Source organism: Leuciscus leuciscus (genome assembly GCF_965113295.1).
Source record: "Leuciscus leuciscus genome assembly, chromosome: 12".
Lineage (NCBI taxonomy): Eukaryota > Metazoa > Chordata > Actinopteri > Cypriniformes > Leuciscidae > Leuciscus > Leuciscus leuciscus.
In genome coordinates this window covers 21,839,324-21,858,942 of record NC_138736.1, presented here as the reverse complement: position 1 = coordinate 21,858,942, position 19,619 = coordinate 21,839,324, and the positions used below count along the sequence as shown (strand labels likewise).

The 19,619-nt window shown below is 41.3% G+C and overlaps 2 long non-coding RNA genes across 2 annotated transcripts in view; one reads left to right on the top strand and one right to left on the bottom strand.

The window, feature by feature from the left end:
- The window catches only part of LOC309511627, a 216,751-nt gene that overhangs the window by 93,295 nt on the left and 103,837 nt on the right, over positions 1 to 19,619 (top strand). The gene's annotated exons all lie outside the window — the stretch shown is intronic.
- On the bottom strand, positions 14,787 to 16,205 carry LOC309510315. Its single transcript, XR_014210307.1, has 3 exons — positions 16,004 to 16,205; positions 15,853 to 15,917; positions 14,787 to 15,316 (listed from the first exon to the last, which is right to left on the bottom strand). It is a non-coding gene; the product is annotated as an uncharacterized lncRNA (long non-coding RNA).

Sequence of the window (19,619 nt, the reverse complement as noted above, 5' to 3'; positions counted from 1 at the left end):
GACGATAGCTATTCTATCTGTATTCTATCTGATAACTCAGACGATAGCTCTGTGGTCAATGCATTAACAATAGCCTCCCGGAGCTTCAAACGATCTGAGATCGAATCTCAGTGTAGCCGACAGTGTTTATGTTTTTCCGTTCTTGATGCTTAAATATGCATCTGTTTATTAAAGTCAATCATCTTGTTTAATTATCAATTGTACATTACAACATAAATTTGCTACATTCCAGTTGAGCCGCTGCATTAAGCTCGTCTTTAATCTGCTAAATTATTTTTTTTGTGTGTGTGAATCATTCACGAGATTGAGACTGACAGTTATACCCGGCCATAGCAACGAAAGACATTTTTCAAAACAGATCGAACAAATCAGAAAAATACTTTCAATACAGTATTGCTTTCAATTAAAAAATAAACAATGAAAATGTAAAAGAAAAAGAAAATTAATTAAGTTTGAAAACCCATCGCACATTTCAAAGTATGAATAAAGTGTCGGGACAGTTTTTTTTTATTTAAACAGGGTTGCATCGATAGAGTTTATTCCCTTTGTGATGCAAAATAAGAAACACAGACTCTTATTCTTGCAACATTTTACAGTTCCATTGTCAAAGAAATTGCAGCTAAATTAAAACGGTACAAAACGAAAAAAGTTCAAAGCAACATAAATTAAGAACCGGCGTTTTTCTTTGCCTCTCTCGCGCTGGATATTTTTTTTAGTAAGTTTGGTCTCCCTCACTGCGCGCTTTCTCGAAATTAAGCATTTCAGCGTAAAAAAACAACATACAGCTGATAATACTGTATATGTCGCTGTGTGTCATCCACACAAATCACGGAAGAAAAAACTGTAACAAATAGCTTTTGTTCCTTCAAAGATAAAGCATGCCTTGCTGAATTCACCTTACAATAAAACGAGGTGGGTCGCGAATTAAAGAGCTCTATCTGCTAAATTGAAATTGTGTGTAGAAAACCTTTAAATATAATCAATAAAACTACAACATATAATTTAATAAGATATAGGGCCTACTGTACGTAGGCTATGGACTTTTGGAGATTTTAAGATTAATCCTTAAAAGAATTTTGCCTTTGCCTGCTCATCAGGCTGGCTCCGACACTCTCCATATGAAAGACGGAACATTAACACCTCTGTCCTGCACCCCCACGATAAAGCAACTATTGCCTTCTCCAAACCCCCCACTGGCTAGCTGAGTTTGCAAAACAAAACAAAGAGTTTGCCACTCGTCGTGGTGTGCCAAAACACTTAATTATTAACTTCAATATTTCATTCAAAACAATCTCAAAACGCTTTGTGACATTTTGAAAAGCCGTGGATGCATTACTGCCACTGGAACCATGAACGCAACAGAATACTGGGTCTGATTTTATTGTTTGTCGTTTAAACGTCATATATATATATATATATATATATATATGTTTTAGAACTATAAATCTCTCTGCATCAACAATAGACTATAAAATGCATTAATAGGCTAATATAAAAATATCAGTAGTCCAAGTTAGTTCGGGATTCGAACCCGTGTCATCTAAATGATCATAACGTAAGTTCAACCACTCGGCCACGATTCACTCGTTGCGACACAGCCTAACGTTCCGGTGTGTGTTCGCTCACACGAGCGAGAAGCGCTCTTCATTCAAATGAACGCGCCGCCGCGTTTGTCGAACTAATTCAACATGCCAGAATAAAACCTGGCTTTATGCATAGCGCCACTCGTCGTGGTGTGCCAAAAAATTTACAATAATTTAGTTTAATTTATTTCAGTGTTAATGTTTGAGTTAAAAAAATCCTCTACAAATTAAATTAACACAAAGTCGGCTATAAGAGTCCTTTATAGGCTACGTAAAAAAGCAAAGGGCTTACAGTCTTAACATTTAGGCTACTTTGCTTAAATTCGATACATTTATTTTCAGTAGGGCCTAATAAATTTGTAGGGATGTAATTTCAGTATGCTTTACCAACGCTATGTATTCAATTAAAGTTCCAAGAGGTCTGGGCTGCGTTTCCCAAAAGCATCGTAAGCCTAAAGTTGATCGTAAAAACGATCGTACGACTGATCTTAATATTACGGTCTGTTTCCCAAAAGCATCGTAGCTTAAGTAGCACTTGAAAATCTTCGTAGAACTACGAGTGCTCTGGAGTAATCGTACATCCCCAAGTGCATCGTAAGAAGACAGATTTATGAGGACACCTGCAGGACAACCGGCAGATTACACTTTTATCTAGATTTAACAGATTACACTGCAAAGTGAGTACAAATATAAGGTTTTGATTGTACTTTTTTATTGTACACTTTATTGTACTTTTTTTTTTAATGAATGTATAAATTAAATAATAAAAAAGGGAAGAAAAAATACACATCTAAATTAAATTAATGAACAAAATAAAATCATAAAAGAACGAAGCAATGTGGGAAATATACTTCAAAGACTGGGCAAAATATGGATGAATAATAAATAAAAAAATCGGTCAATGACTTGCTGACGTGCACGAAAACCAGCCATGTATTGGGCATTTCTTGCGGACCTCCTTCCTTGATCTTTGAACACCCCGGGTTGCAGTTAGTTTGCAATGTCCACCCAGATATTTTGTTTTTCCTTATTTGTATGGTGTCCTTTAAATCTGTTAAAAATAACATCTTTGTTTCGCCTCTAAAATTAGGCCTACATTAATTTAATCTTTTTTGAAAGGTATCTTTTCTTGTTTGTCTTTTTGTTCATACATTTTGTCAGTAGGCTATCTCTGCCTGAATGTAGACTTTAGACTTGTTTTGATTGCTAATCCACAGATGATGATTATTAGGTTAAACCTAATAATTAAGGCTAAACGTTCAGAATACGATTCCATATAAGGTTGTATTTCAGCACTTCGCGAATGGACAGCGACTCTTAAGTAGCACGTAAAACGCGTTCTCGCGCGTTCATGTTAAGTGCACTTTTGGGAAACGCTCGTGGAATTGCTGCGAGCGTTCGTAACCTTGCACGTAGAAAGCGCTCTTAAGAGCTAAGATACATCGTTATCGGGAAACCCGGCCCTGGTCTCTATATTTCCTTCCCAGCTGACACTAATATGCAAGTGCACAGCAAAAATCACAACTTGTGCTGCGAACGCAAGTTATTTAAGGTGTCTCAACTGTACACAGTCTACCCTACAGTGTGAATTCGTTACAAGGTTTCATTTAATTAAATTAATGTGCAGCAATTTGTACAAATAGAGTCTATAGGCTTACTATACTGTTGTAGCCATTAAATAATCTCATTTAGTATCATATTTGTTAAAATATTATAATGTTATTTTTTTCCATCTATGTTGAATATGAAAAGTGAACAGCACGAGTAAGATAGGATGCATTATATCGAGAGATGGATATGGAGTGGGTCAGACATGATTTTGACCACTTCATTAAGTTTTGTTTAGTAGAAAACCTTTCTTTAAAGTGAATTTCGTTTTCTATAAATTGTATCTTAATTTTAATACATTTTTCATCAACCAATTGCTGGATTTAATAAGTAAGAGAAGCAAATATAACAGACACTAATCATGGAGGCGCCCGCGCGGTCACTTGCATTGCACGTCAGCTGGAGCGCATCTCATCCTCCTAACTTAACGAAACTCAGCGTATGCCTCACACAGACATGAGAAATACATCAAATACACAAAGCTTGAAATGTCTTCAAACGAAATAATTCAAAACGAAAAGAAAAAGGCTACTCTCTGATTATGTCTTTATGTGCATTTCTCTCTAGGTGCGTTCACTACAAATATGGCGATCGTCAACTTCATCTTTGCAGTCGACACTGTCAGAAAACACTAGTTTATTGATAAAAATCAATGCACGCATCACCGGATTTACAAATACACATCTTGCTTGTTGCACGCACACATATTATGTCGAAAAAAACGAAATATTATGTTGAAATAACATTATTATTAATAATACATCTTTTAGAATATTTGATTAAATGCTGATTGTTGCGCTTGTTCAATTTAATAAAATTAAAACTTTAAATGCTATAATTAAAATAATTGAAAATTAAATATTTAGTGGCCAAGTTTTGCTAATTTATTATATAGGCTATTATATGCCTATTGCCTATATTAAGTAGGTCATATTAAGGCATATATTAAGTTTTTTTAGCTGTTATGAGAAAAATAAATCTAACGAAATCTAAAATCTAAATCTAAAAAAATTATTCTAACGCCAATTCAACATGCCAGAATAAAACCTGATTTTTGAACAATGCGTAACGCCACTCGGCCTGGTGTGCCAAAACACTACATTTTAAACTTCAATGTTTAATTCAAAACAATCTCAAAACGCGTTGTGACATTTTTTTAAAGCAGTAGCCTAGCCTACATTAAGGGCATTGAAACTAGGATCTTAACTAAAACGCGTTCCACGTAATCTCTCAAAAATTATGCCACACTACTCCATTTATTTATTTTTTAAGGACTGCTTTTGAAATCACTATAAATTACTATGCAATTGTATCGCTCACGAGAGCTCTTCATTTATCTAATTCCTCAATAGAATAGTAAAAATATTCAGCGTCATTGCTCCTAATATCGTCTCTATTTTTAACTTTTGATTCTATTTTTTCAGTTCTAAAATTGATTCTATCTTTGGTTCTATTCTGTTGTAGCCTAATAGGCCTATTTATATATATGAAAAATATGCCTATTAGGCTTAGGGTTTTATATTTAACCCACTTACATTTTAAAATACGGCAATTGCTGCTGTTTTGCACAATGTCCCTTTGCGCCACCTGGCGGTCATTTCGGGAACGACTTTGAAATGCGGCTGGTTTATTTTCGCCGCGGTGATTTCGCCGCGGCAGCTGGCGCGGCGGTAATAGGCATTCTGGTTGTCCACCATCTGTATATATTCTCATTTAACACATTTTTTAACACATCTATAGTTATGCGGTGGCACAGAGTTACGCCGGTTTCACACTGCACGCGTTTGCAGAGCGTAAGCAGCGCAGGAGCAGTGCATATGGTGAGCAGGAGCAGGACACGCGCGTTTTGCTTTCACACTGGCAGCGTTCGTCACGTGCGGCTGAACCGCGGGTTGTGTAGGCCTACAGACAGAGTAGCCTACTCTATAATGGATAAGTTGGCATTGCTTTATTTCGTTTTCAAATACATTTAAGAGAAAATACTTGTCAAGAAGCTTATTTTATTAATAATTTCATAAATATAACTTTTGGTTCATCTTTGTTTTTATTGTTCTGGCAACAAGTTTGTTTTTGGACATTTGTTTTCTTTTTAAATTGATGTTGGTCATTTGATCGACTGTTTAAAACACAATAGATATCATCAATGCACTTTTTGGATAAAACTGCGGTGTATTTTGGCCATGATCGATGCATAGTCACTTTTAATTCAGCGTAAGCGGCGCAGCAAAAATAGACTCTGCGCCGAAACGATCCCGGCACTGCTGCTTCTGCTCTGCTCCTGCTACGCGTTGCCGCGCCGCCTCTGCGTGCGGTGTGAATGCTCTAATCTGTTAACATGGGCGCCGAAAAAAATACCTGCTGCACGCTCTGCTAACGCGTGCAGTGTGAAACCGGCGAGTGCAGTTCCTAAAAGCACATTACTGGCTTTGCAAACACTGTGGCACTTTATTTTTTTATTTGTTTACATGCCTGTTGGGTATTTTAAGTTGAGGTGCTATTTGTTTATATATTAGACTTTTTTTATATTTACTGTTGCACTAAGTCCAAAAGTGAAGAATTTGTTATTTATTACTTGATTGTTCAAGCTACCTCACAGAAGTGCTCTGTTTGTTAACAGAGTTGTTGAATGTTAAAATAAGGTGAATTAAATAAAAAATAAGGAACATCCTGGATCTGTTTTTTGCTCTTCTTTATTCTTTTTTTATGTATTATAGAAGTATCGGATCGGGACTCGGTATCGGTAGATACTCAAAATCAAATGACTCGGCCTCGAGGGCAAATAAACCTGATCGGGACATCCCTAACAGAGACTGAGACTTTTACCTATAAAAATACATAAAATCATCCCAAAACAATTCTTGATGGACTTATAATCAAACATTGTTCAACTACATAATTCTATATTGTGTCTACAACCTATATGTGTGTCTAATATGCTTAGATCCCATATAAGTCATGTAATTGTTATAACTATTAGATGTTTGAATGAAAGTGTGTCTTGTTTCCCATCAGTATGTTCACAATTATGAAGATGGCTTGATTGAAATCTGTGTAAAATGTTTTGTATTCTTATAATAGGAATGATGTCTAAACTGTGGCCTCTGTACTCTCTGCTAGCGCTGGAGAGTAAGGAGATCACAGATAACACATGATTTACTATGAGAAGTGAAGAAAATGCCACCTCTCAAATAAAGACAGTGTCTAATTGGTCAGAACTCATCCAGGAGGCTGGACAAACATTTGAGTTTAAAATCTTAGGACCCGAACAAAGCTTGGGCAGAAGAAGATAGATAAGGAAAAAGTAGATTCAAAAACGATCATGGAGAAGCCATGACGGAGTAACCAGACAGACGAGTAACCATGTAAACGAGCAGACAAAAGAACCCAAATCAAGATCAGAAGAACATGGGTTAAACATCTTCATTCAAGCCATCTAACTACTCTCGTCTCAATTTTCTTTCTTTTCTTAGTTTTCTTTTCTTTTCCGATGTGAGTCTCAGTTCTAAGTTATGTTTTGCGGCAAAGTTTCGGTCCACGATTCGACTGCAAAGCCTGCTTCTAGCTTCAAAGACTTTCCATCCATCCGCCAGCACACCACATGATTGGCTGCCCCAGACATCTATATCCAGGCACTAGGAGACGTCAGCCAACGAACCTGGGAAACCCCTTTCTCGCCGATGAAGGGAATCCCCAAAAGCAAAGACAAGCAAGTAGCTTCGAGACTCTTAAACTGAACTGGTGCATTGATATAGATTTAATAACCTGCCTAAGAAACGATAGAAGGGTTAAATTAATGATTGATGGTTTGTTCAGGTCATGTCTTATAAGTGCATATAGAAACTTGGGATTTCATCATCTTACTCTTAAAACTCATTCTTTCCTCACTCTCTTTCTTTCTGCAACTTGTATGAATGTGTGTGCGTGTGTTAAAATTAGTTTGTGTTAGATATTAGTTTTATGTGTTAGAATAATCAATAAAATCTTGTTTGTATTTTAAAGAGAAGTGTTACTTGTGTTATGTGCTTACGAATTTAATGTCTTAAACTGCTGATCTAACGTTACCTTGCTAATAAATAGTGTTTCACTATAGTTTGGATATTTATATCCGCTGCAGAGCTGATAGTTGCGGCCGGTTCAAATAAACCCTGGACGAGTCATTTGCTCAGCCGTAATAAGTGATTCTTTCGAATTCCCTATAAATTTATTAATAATTCCTTTTGAGCTAAATTGACCTCTCAGAATCACTAAATTACGTTACAACTGCGAGGTCCCAAGAGGGTACAAGAGGAGAGCGAGGAGGATTAAGTCTCCTCGCTCCTCTAAGGAACCTGATGACCAGGTCATGCTTCCCCAAAGACTTACCTTCAACTGCATCGTGATGTGCGGCGATAGCAGCAACATACACTTTGAGGGTGGAGGGAGACAGCCTTCGCTCCAGCCCATCTTGCAGGAAGGAAAGCACGACTCTGATCAGGCATTTTCTGGGGTCTTCTCAGTGAGACGAGCAGGTGATGAAGAGGTTCAACTTCAACGCATAGGCGTGTCTCGTGGACAAGGCTCTAGCAGAAGTGATGGTAGCCACCACCGGAGGTGGTAGGATACTCAAACCTGCCTTGTTCCCCATCCAGAAGCCACACATGTAGGTTCCATAGATCGGGGACGAGGGTGCCAGAGGGTGCCCCGTCTCTAGGAAAGGAGGTCCTTCCTTAGAGGAATTGGCCAGGGAGGTGCTGTCGCGAGGAGTACTACTTCGGAGAACCAGGTCTGGGTGGGCCAATGAGGCGCAACCAGAATGACCTGCTCCTCGTCCTCCCTGATCTTGCACAGAGTCTGTGCAAGAAGGCTCACTGGGGGAAACGCATACTCGCGGAGGCCCCGCGGCCAGCTGTGCGCCAGTGCATCCGTGCCGAGCATGCCCTCGGTCAAGGAGTAAAACAGGCTGCAATGGGAAGAGTCGTGGGACGCAAACAGATCTACCTGTGTGTCGCCAAACTGTTCACAAATCAGCTGAACCGACTGGGGATGGAGTCTCCATTCCCCAGGAAGTGGCTGAAACTGTGAGAGCTCGTAGGCTGCACGGTTCAGCTCTCCCGGGATGTGAATGGCTCGATGCGACCTCAGATGCTTCTGACTCCAGAGGAGGAGGTGGCGGGCGATTTGCGACATACGGCGAGAATGTAGACCACCTTGTCGGTTGATGTACGCTACTGTCGCGGTATTGTCTGAGTGGACTAGTTCGTGTTGGTCCTTGAGCAACGCACGGAAGTGATGCAGAGCCAAACGTACCGCCAGCAACTCGTGGCAATTGACATGCCAAAGGTGCTGGGGTCCTGTCCAGGAGCCCGCGGCAGCATGTCCATTGCACATGGCACCCCAGCCCGTGGTGGAGGCATCTGTTGACACAACAACATGCCTGGTAACTCATTCTCTAAGGGCACACTCTTTACTGGGGACAGTTTGCTCTTTTCCCAGTTGACCCGAAGGCCCAGACGTGCAAGGTGCCAAAGCACCAGGTCCCTGTGTTCGCAAACCTGGTCTCGAGAGTGAGCTAGAATCAGCCAGTCATCGAGATAGTTCAGGATGCGAACCCCGTGTTGCCGGAGTGGCACAAGGGCTGCCTCGACGACTTTCGTGAAGATGCGAGGATACTGGGCTAACCTGAATGGGAGAACCGCGTACTGATATGCCTGCCCCTTGAAAGAAAACCGTAGAAACGGTCTGTGTCGAGGAAGAATGGAGACATGAAAGTAGGCGTCCTTCCGGTCGATCGCTGCAAACCAATCCAATGGACGAACGCATTCGAAAATGTGTTTCGCTGTCAACATCTTGAACGGAAGCCTGTGAAGGGATCGGTTCAAGACGTGCAGGACCAGGTTTGGCCGTAGCTCACCGGACTTCTTGGGTACAATGAAGTAGGGGCTGTAGAAGCTGGACTTCATTCCAGCTGGAGGGACAGTCTCGATCGCACCCTTAGCCAGTATGACAGGGGCATTGCCACCGACCATGGTGTAACGGACTCCCTGGAAGCGGGGAGGATACCGTGCGTGATGGTTCTTGCGTCCCAGCGGGACAGGTTGGGAAGCTTTAACCAAGCTCCCAAGAACTGAACCAGCGGGGTCATGCAAACCACAGACGTACTCTCAATGGGGCAGTGAGGCGGAATGACCGCGCCCCCATACCAGGACGCTGCACCTTCCACGTCTGGGCCGGTCGTTTCGCCTCGCAGCCCCATTGAGGGTACGTCTGTGGTTCGCATGACCCCGTTGGTTCAGTTCTTTGCCGCGTCCTGACAGAGGAGGCCAGGGAAGGACCAGCGTTCCAAGGGGGCCTGCTCTGCCAGGGGTCTGGTGACAGAGGGGGACGAGAGTGGCGAGGCTCGTGAGCGGCACGCACTGTCATCCAAGACCTCTGGGGGCTTAGAGATGGGTGTGTCAGTTCTTTCTTTAACCACATAAAGGTGCTGCCTGCCGAGCATTGTCAGCACTTTGTTCCATACTGTCACCCTCAGGTCACCCTGGCCACCAGCCAAAGGATCGCCTCTCGAAGAGGGGATAGATCGGGGTGTTGTAGAGGGGACTCTAACTCTAGTGAGGTCATTGATATATTTACTAATTGACATTGATATATAGACTAATATAACATAGGGACATGCATAAAACACAGGAGAAATAATATATGAAGAGTTCAGATGCAAAAGCCTCTAAGTGCCATCTGAAATTTTCTTCTAGAATGATCATTTTTATCAAGCTCGTATATTTAAGTTCAGTAATTTCACTTAAATGGCAATGAAAATTACCTATTAATTGTCATTTAAGTGAAATTACTGAACTTAAATATACGAGCTTGATAAAAATGATCATTATGATCATTTCTACTCGTTCTACTCACATACACAGCACATCACAAGATAATCCATGAGTCAAGCCCCGCCCCTTTGCTTTTGGACACTCAACTCCTAACAAAAATAAATGACAGAACCACATTCATAGAATCATTAAATACACAGTTCACAGTAGAAGCACTAATGCAAAATAACAAAAACACAAAATAATACTTTAAGATGTGAACAGAAATATACAAGAATTAGCTCAATTTTAACAAAAGAACACCCAATAAACATTTGAAGGAAAAATACAATTACAAAAGAAAACAACAAAAACAAAACACAACACTACCCTTGTAAATATATAAAATATATGACCTCAAAATATATAAAATATTGATGATTACTTACAAAGCATTAAATGGTTTAGCTCCGCAGTACTTAAGCTAGCTCTTAACGCATTATAGTCCTTCACGTCTATTGCGATCTCAAAATTCCGGCCAGCTGATAATACGTAGAATATAAAAATCAACTACTGGCGGTAGATCCTTTTCCTATTTAGCACCAAAACTTTAGCACCAGAACAGTCTTCCTAACATTGTCCGGGAAGCAGGCACACTCTGTCAGTTCAAAGCTAGACTAAAAACACATCTATTTGACCTAGCATAAACATAACACATTATAGACTTCTATAATTCAATGTTAGGCTGCATAGATTAGGTCAGCCGGAACCGGGAACACTTCCCATAAATCCTGATGTACTCATTACATCATAAGAAGAATGGCGTCTATGCAAATATTAGTCTCTCTGTTTACCCCGAGGTTTACCGCAGTCCGCCGGATCCAGGGCGTATCCAGATCTGATGAAAGACCTGCGCCTGGACGCAACGACAATGCAGTCCTGAAGTGTCAACTAGTCTCTTCCCTGTGAAGGCCTCCCTCCCCTCCCTTTACCTCTCTACAGATAAAGCGTTGTCGGGATAATTCCGGTTTGCGTGGCTATGCGGAAGCGATAAAAATTCTGTATTATAAATTTTAAGGTCAGACAAGTAGTTTGTTGAGATTTGCTTTGTAGGGAAGGACTACCTGCGCGCATATATTCACGCCTGCGCACATACAGTATATTCAAACGCGCATACCTATAGACTGAACTCGTAATACACATGTGCACGTCATCAGCGTTCTTGTAAAAGTTCCTGATGGAAGAAGGCAAGTCTCTCAGTGAGATACAAGCTTTGATTTCTCCCCACAGTGCCACAGACAGTTCCCCTGAGTCAATTATACGCGCCATGGGTGAGGTCCTGGAAAAGACAGTAAAGCACCTGAGTGAAGGCAACACATACCAACACCTGCACACATTTTCAGCTGTAGTTCCAACCCCCATGGGCAAGGAGAATATGGAAAATTGGATTGACCAAGCCAGGCTGATGATAACTTGTAAGTGTGACTGCTCCAGAAAAACGACGCAGAATTGTGGAAAGCCTCAAGGGACATGCATTGGACATTGTAAAAGCTGTCCGATTCTCCGATACAAAGCCAGTGCTTTGCAGTACTTGGAAGCGTTGGAGAGCGCCTTTGGATCATCTGAGTCTGGTGAGGATTTATACTTCAATTTTCGTCTTCTGCGCCAGGGCACAAGGGAGGCCCTGTCTGAATTCCTGAGTAGGATGGAGAAGACCCTCAGCAAAGTAGTGGAAAGAGATGGACTGTTCCTCAGTCTGGTCGATAAAGTACGAGTGGAACAGCTGATTAGAGGGGTTGTGAATTCTGACATGATGTTGCTCCAACTGAGGCTGAGAGAAAGAAAAAATCACCCTCCTTCTTTTCTGAGTCTGTTGAAGAAAATACATGAGGCAGAGCGGCTGAAGCGGCTCACCACAGAATGTCTGCAAAAGCCAAGGCCATACAATTCCACGAAGAGGAATTGAACATCCAGGAACTCAAGACCGAGCTTCAAGAATTGAGAACCCAAATAAGCGGGGTTGAGCACAAAGCTGTATCTACTTCATCATTAGTGATTAAAACTAAAGAAAAACCAATCAAGAAGACTGAAAAAATGGATGATTCAGAGGTTCATAAGTTGGTCTGAGGAAACAGGTCCAACACTTACAGCAGCAGTTGGCAGTTCTGATTATCAGTTCTACTCAATACTCACCTCATGTTCCAGAGCAGCGGCCAAAACCATCACAGTCCCAGTCCGTTTCTACGCCTTTTAGATAAAAATCAGCCAGAACAAGAGATGACTACTTCTGCTACAGGTGTGGAGAAGATGGTCATATTGCAACGAAGTGTCAATTTCCACCAAATTCTGATCAGGTGATTAAGAAGCTGATTCGTTCTTTGCGGCAGGCAAAGAATGGGAAACACGAGGTGGATGACAATACAATGGCTTCAAACCAAGCCCGTTTCTCCAAAAAGAGCCAGCCAGACATCCATGAATCCAGCAGTCTTCCTAAAGGACTACTAGGACCGGCATCCGTTTTAAACTGCATTTAATGTGTACGTACAGTGTATGTCAAGCACTGTTAGACAGTGGATCACAAGTGACGATCACAGCTGGTATTCCAAGAACCTGTATGTTGTACCCATTCACCCCTTGACTGGATTATCTATATGGGGCCTCAGTTCTTCCAGTTACCCTTATAAGGGCTATATTGTAGTGGATGCCACCTTTCCTGCCTCTGTCACTGGAGTGGAGGAGCCGTTGTCCATCCTGGCTCTTGTATGTTCTGAACCCCAAGGTCCTTCCCAATTGCCATTCATTATTGGTACCAACGGCAGTTTCTTCAAACGCCTTGCTGCTCTTAGCCATGATACTGAAGGATCCAGTGTTGCACGTGCTTTGAGAATCCAGACTTGACACCCTGCAATCCACCTGCCTCAGCAACAAGAGACTGCAACTCTTCCTTATAAACCTGAAGGAAAATTCTGATGGATAGGACCTGGTGATTGCATAGTTCCACCAAGGGGAGAAGTATGTGCTGTCTGTAAAATGGAGACTGACAAGCCTTTAAGAAAAGAGATCTTTGTGGTAGACACACCTGAGGAGGATAGTCTTCCAGCGGGAACATTCATAACCCCAGTGGTACTCCCATCTTCAGCAGTAGAAGGACAAAATATCCAAGTGTTGGTCCATAATGAAACATCCAAAGATATCTCCATTCCTGCTGGAACGGTAATTGCCAATGTCTATCCCACTGACACCCTCACCATAAGTTCTGGAGAACAGAGCTCCCAAGTAATAGACCTGAGCTTGTTTAATTTTGGTGAGTCATCCAATCCTGAGGCCTGGGAATGGAGATTGCATCAAAAGTTGTCAACCAGAGGTGATGTGTTTTCAACCGATGAATGGGATGTTGGATTAGCTCGAGGGGTTGAACATCCCATCAGACTGAAAGACACCAAACCATTCAGAGAATGCTCCAGAAGCATTGCTCCTGCGGACATCGAGGATGTACGATGTCACATCAAAGACCTGTTAGCGGCTGGAATAATTGAAGAGTCAAGGAGTCCGTACGCATCGCCCATTGTAGTAGAACGGAAGAAGCAATCAGAATGTGTATCGACTACAGAACTCTAAATGCTCGTACCATCCCGGTACACCATCAGTACACCACTCCCAGGATCAATGATGCCCTGGACAGTTTGTCTAGTAGTAGATGGTTTTCCGTACTGGACCTCCGTTGTGGATATTATCAAATAGCCATGGCGGAGGAAGATAAAGAGAAGACAGCATTTATCTGTCCCCTGGGATTCATCCAGTTTGAACGGATGCCTCAAGGAATTACTAGAGCTCCAGCCACATTCCAGTGGCTAATGGAGAAAGCTGCTGGTGATATGCACCTTCTCCAAATAACAGTCTATTTTGATGACATCATCGTGTTCGGACACACACTTGAAGAACACGAAGAGAAGCCTTTAAAAGTCCTGGACCGTCTGAAAGAGTGTGGCCTGAAAGTGTCAATTGACAAGTGCCAGTTTTGCCAGCCTCAAGTTCGGTATGTGGGGCACATTGTGTCAGCTGCTGGCATATCACCAGACCCAGCCAAGATTGAAGCCGTGACGCACTGAAAAATGCCCACCGACCTAAAGACGTTGAGGTCATTCCTAGGGTTTTGTGGATTTTACCGGCGATTCATAAAGGATTACTCAGTCATTGTGAGGCCTTTGACGGAGCTCACCAAAGGTTACCCACCAACATCTGGGCAAAACAGAAAGTCAATAGATGGCATGAAATACTACAAAGCATCTGAGCCATTTGGAGAGCGTTGAGACCACACCTGTACAGCAGCTTTCCATAAATCATTTACTGTCTCACACATGCCCCAGTGCTTGCTTTCGCTGATCTTGCTAAATAATATGAACTGCATGTAGACGCCAGTTTGAGCGGACTGGGTGCCGTTTTGAATCAGGAGCATTCTGGTGGACTGAGGCCCGTGGCCTATGCAAGCAGGGAAAGTGCATCCGAGCAACGTTACCCCATTCATCAGCTAGAGTTCTTGGCACTCAAGTGGGCAGTTGTGGACAAGTTCCATGACTATCTATATGGAGCCCAGTTTGTGGTGAAGATCGACTACAATCCACTTACATATGTGTTGTCAAGTGCCAAGCTGAATGCGATGGGTCATCGTTGGTTAGCTGCATTAGCTACCTATAACTTCAGCTTGCAATACAAACCAGGAAGTCACAACATCGACGCGGATGTATTGTCTCGCTACCCCTGTGAATCGACTGCTTGTGTAGCATATACGCGGGGTATATGTGTTAAATCGCAGATGAATATAGCTATAGAAGGTTAAATAATGATTGGGCTACAGAAGATAAAGTTTGTCTCAAGGAGGTATTGAAAAAGTAAATAATAACACAGAGACAGATCATTTAAATTTGGTGTTGGTACCATGTATTAAGTGAAAACAAAGACAAACAATAATAACAATACCCAAAATATTTCAAATCTGCAGAGAAGTTCAGTAGTTTACAGGAAAAAAACAACAAAATATAACTCAGGAAAACTGGAGAGTACTCAGATTAAAGACAGTCCACAACACACTATAGGACTATATTCTTTGCTCATAAAAAATGAACACCATGTCCAAATAACGCGAATGGTCCGTGAGATGCAATTAGTCCATGAGCCAGAGCTTAGTGAATGGCTATGTGTGTGTATATGAGAGTGGAGGGGGTGAGCAGAGCTGCACAGCCTCCTACCAAACCCACAGGGGGCGATGATGTTGTTGGGGCAGGTTCTGTTCCAGGTAATAATAGCTCGCCATCAACTGGCCCGCAACTGGCCGCACCTGGCCTGTATTAAATAAACAGGACCCATGGTTTAGTCACTACTCATAATATAATTTACCTACTAGCTAGTTTTATATTCTATATTTTATATTTTATGTGTACACAATAGTATCCAAAATACTGCATAAGTAATTGTCATAATTATATTAAATGACAATAACAAAATCGTACAAAAATATTCAAATGCATGGAAATAACCACCCATAAACATTGGGATTATTTACAACATAACATTCCATTCAATACAATTGATAATCTTGTCATTCAGTATATAAATGAACCATTTAAATACTTAAAGCCATAGCATTGAAAACAAAGTGCTAAATTTACATTACAATTCATGGAACCCAATAGAAACTCCATAGAAGCGAGTGGGAAGCTAATGCTACCAGCCACCACAGCTCATATAAATACATTGAAATGGCTTAATGCTGTTAGCATTGAGCTAGCGGAAACCGTCATTATAATACATAAAGATGCCAATAAAGATGTCAGTGCCAATAGCAACATGCTAGCGGACACAACAACAAACAGACTCACCAATTCCCGCAGATATTCGACACACCGCGGCACCAGTCGGCTTCTAAAGACAACGGTGATGGACACTACAAATACAGGATCGCATGCTAGAGTTAACCAAGCATTTAAGATGGAAAATAAGCGAAAAAGCATTGTTTGTATAGAGACATACCGAGTGCAGCTGCTCCGGTGGCTTCCCCCTCACACTACTGATTGGGGAAACTCACCGCAGCTTATAAAACGCGCTTATGTGCTATGATTGGTTGAAAGCGTTCACTGAGACTACCATGTGACTCCTGCACAAATATATGAATGAAGGGGGTGTGTTCAGGTGACTGGGAAAAATAAAACCATGGAATTTTACCCTGGGTTACACTTGCTCTGAATGGAAGGAAATACCTAAGTCAGGAGTAAGAGCCATCTGTCAGTCAGCTGTGATTACTGAATGTGAAGAGTCATCATCCAGACTGGTTGATCACTATGGTGTTTTACCTCAGAGTATTCCAGATGCATTCTCTAGTCCCACAGCTTTAGGTCTTGGTCAAATGGAACAGCTGACTAATGCAGAGTTGAAGAAAGCTCAGGAGGAAGGCCGGGTTGTGGGTGAAGTGAAGCGAGAAGTGGAGTCAGGAAAAATACTTACCGTCGCTAGGAGTTTCGATTCTACCATTGCTCTGTTACAACGGCAGGGACCCAAGTTAAAGATAAAGAGTCAACTTCTGTACAGAGTCACCAAAAGTTCCTGCGGTAGAGAAAAAACACAACTCATCTTACCTGAGAGGTACTGGTCCCATGTGCTGCACTCCTTGCACGATAACTCTGGTCATTTGGGACTAAAGAAAACTATGGAACTCCTGAAATATCACTTCTATTGGCCTAGAATGTCCGCATACATAGAGCTAATGGAGTGTTAAGGATTGTGGGTTAAGGATTGTGGCCGTTGTGTTACGAGAAAGACATTAACCAAGAAAGTTGCACCACTGAATCATATGACCAGCAGTGGGCTGTTTGACTTAGTGTGCATCGATTTCTTGTCAATCGAGCCTGACTCAAAAGGTATTGGCAATGTCCTCATCGTAACGGACCGTTTCACACGCTGCGCCCAAGCTTTCACAGCCAAGGACCAGAAAGCTCTGACTGTGGCCAAGATACTATGTGACAAATTCTTCGTTCACTATGGCTTACCCTCCCGCATCCATTCAGATCAGGGTCGAGATTTTGTGAGTGGTCTCATAAAAGAGCTACAAAGCATGCTGGGAATCCGAAAATCAAGAACATCTCCCTGTCATCCACAAGGAGACCCCCAGCCCGAAAGGTTCAACATAACCCTTCTTTCCATGCTTGGTACGCTGAATCCTACAGAGAAAAACAGATGGAGTCAACACATTAACAGATTAGTACACGCTTACAACTGTACTAAGACTGGGTACTCACCGTATTACCTAATGTTCAGAAGAGAGGCTCGTCTCCCAGTGGATGTGTGTTTCGGGACTTCGCCTGATGGAAAGGGAACCGGTAGCCATCGACAGTATGTGGAAAGAATGATATCAGAGTTACAGAGAGCATATCAGTTAGCCACTGAAACTGCCCAGAAAAGTCAGCAGAGGAACAAACGGTTGTATGACAAGCGAGTGAAACACCAGAGTCTGATTGTGGGAGATTGTGTGCTGATAATAAATCTTTTCTCTGGAGAGGAAATGGAGAAGAGGATTAGGAGAAAGGAATGTGGCCCTGACAGTAAGTACATTGAGGAACCACTCTGAAAGTGAAGAGTATGACCTGTGGTATTACTACTCGTATAGGGTTGAGAGACAGCACAGGCCAGAGTGTGTGTTACACTGTATGAATCAACAGTGGAGGAGGAAACTGTTAGCCATGGAGGTGAATTGGATACACCCTTTGCAGAAATGGCAGAGCTGATGTTCACTGAAGAAGGCCATGGAGAGCTCTCAGATTAGAGTTCAGATGAAATGGGAGATCCTGGTTTAGAAGGGGGAGAGCCTGAAATAGTTAATGCTACTAAATAGGTAGTAGAGGCGGTTCATTCCTGCCCAAAAAGAGACATAAGACCAGTAGTCAAGTTGAGCTATGATAGTCTGGACCGACCCTTAACTGGTTCATAGAGGAATGGTCATAAATGTAGAGGGTGGGGAAGAGTCAGAAAAGAAAACCGGTACCACCATGTGGTGTCACCCTATGGCACAGTGTGCTCATTGTACTCAAATAAACGCTTACACTGAGCCTAAAGTCACTGTTAAAGTGTGGAGAAGTAATCTCATGGGGTCATGAGATGTTTAGAAGAGGGAGCATGTAACCCTGTAGAATATTTAGAATATAGAATAGTAGAATAAAATAACAATTCTTCGGGTAATGGGTTATTTCAATTTATGTGTTTTTGTTTGGTTCTAATCCAGAGCTAAAATGTGAATGAAATATACGTTTCAATATATTGATGTATAGAGGCGTGTGTGTTCCTTTAAAAAGATCAATCATATATCAAGTTTGATTGCTATGCACATTTGAAAAACGTGGCATTAACAAACAAGTTAGGTGTTTCTTTATTTTATTGGTTTGTGTGAATAAAGTCCCGCCCTCACTGGGGTGTAACGTTAGTGGTTGTTTTGAATAAGACGAGAGCAGATTTTGACAAGTGCAGCTGATCGGTAATGAAAAGTTGAGTAGCAAATTAGCTCTATGAAATATTAATAATCAATAATAACTGGTTATAATTGATTATGAATATTTGGATCAGTTAATATAATTAACTTAATGTCATAAATTAATATTACAATCAATTAATCTGTTTGGTCCGTGAACATTCAGGATTACTTGTTTATTAAATCTAAGAAATGTACATTTCCAGGGCATGGGAAATGTCTTTCTTAATTTACAGTACTACTAAGAGCAGTAGCCAAAATCTATATGATTAGTGAATCCAGTTATGAGCTTGAGACACGGACAACTTTACGTGTGACATGAACAAGATTTGATTAACTAGTCCATTAAACTAAATTAACACTTAAACTACTCTAACATACACACACATACATGCATACAGTTTACCAAGGTGTAATAGTTTATCACGATTAATACCGTTCCAAATTATTTTACATCCAAACCAGATATATAAATAATCCCGCGGTAACTAAAGAGCCTATCCTTTAGTCGTGCTATTAAGAGTTAGGCGAATAGTCTCTACAAATTCGTATTTTATTATAAAGATAATAAGGATTATAAATATAATAAATTTCCCCTTTGTAGTATAAATCTACCTTTTTAGGTACTCTTCAACCGTGTTCGCTCTACAATAATAACCCTGTCGTAAGCTGCCTCTTTGGCTAGGCTATCAATCAATCAAAGTTCACACTGATTATTCATATATCAGAAATAATGCTTACCCTCCTGTCGTGTCCTCCAGTTAGGATCTCCCTGATCCAGAGAAAAGAAGGAGACACGCACTCAAGAATCCAAGGTCCAGTCAAGATGATTTAGAATAAATGTTTAACAATATTTATTAAAAGAATCAAAATGAAAAAGAATACTTGTTACAGATTCAAAAGGAGTACTGAACTAACAGAGAAATGCTAGCTAGGCTTTACAGCTTCTTGCGTCCAGAAACTGATGTGGTTCCGGATTGGAGATTGCAAGGAAGAACAATGAGTCCTGTCCAGGTTTCTTCTTTTATATTCCGAATTGAGGTGCCTTTATCATATTTACTGTAAGGCACACATGATTTCAGCTTGTGTCTAACAATCTTCTGGTGTCCGCATGACTGTCCAGTCAGCGGT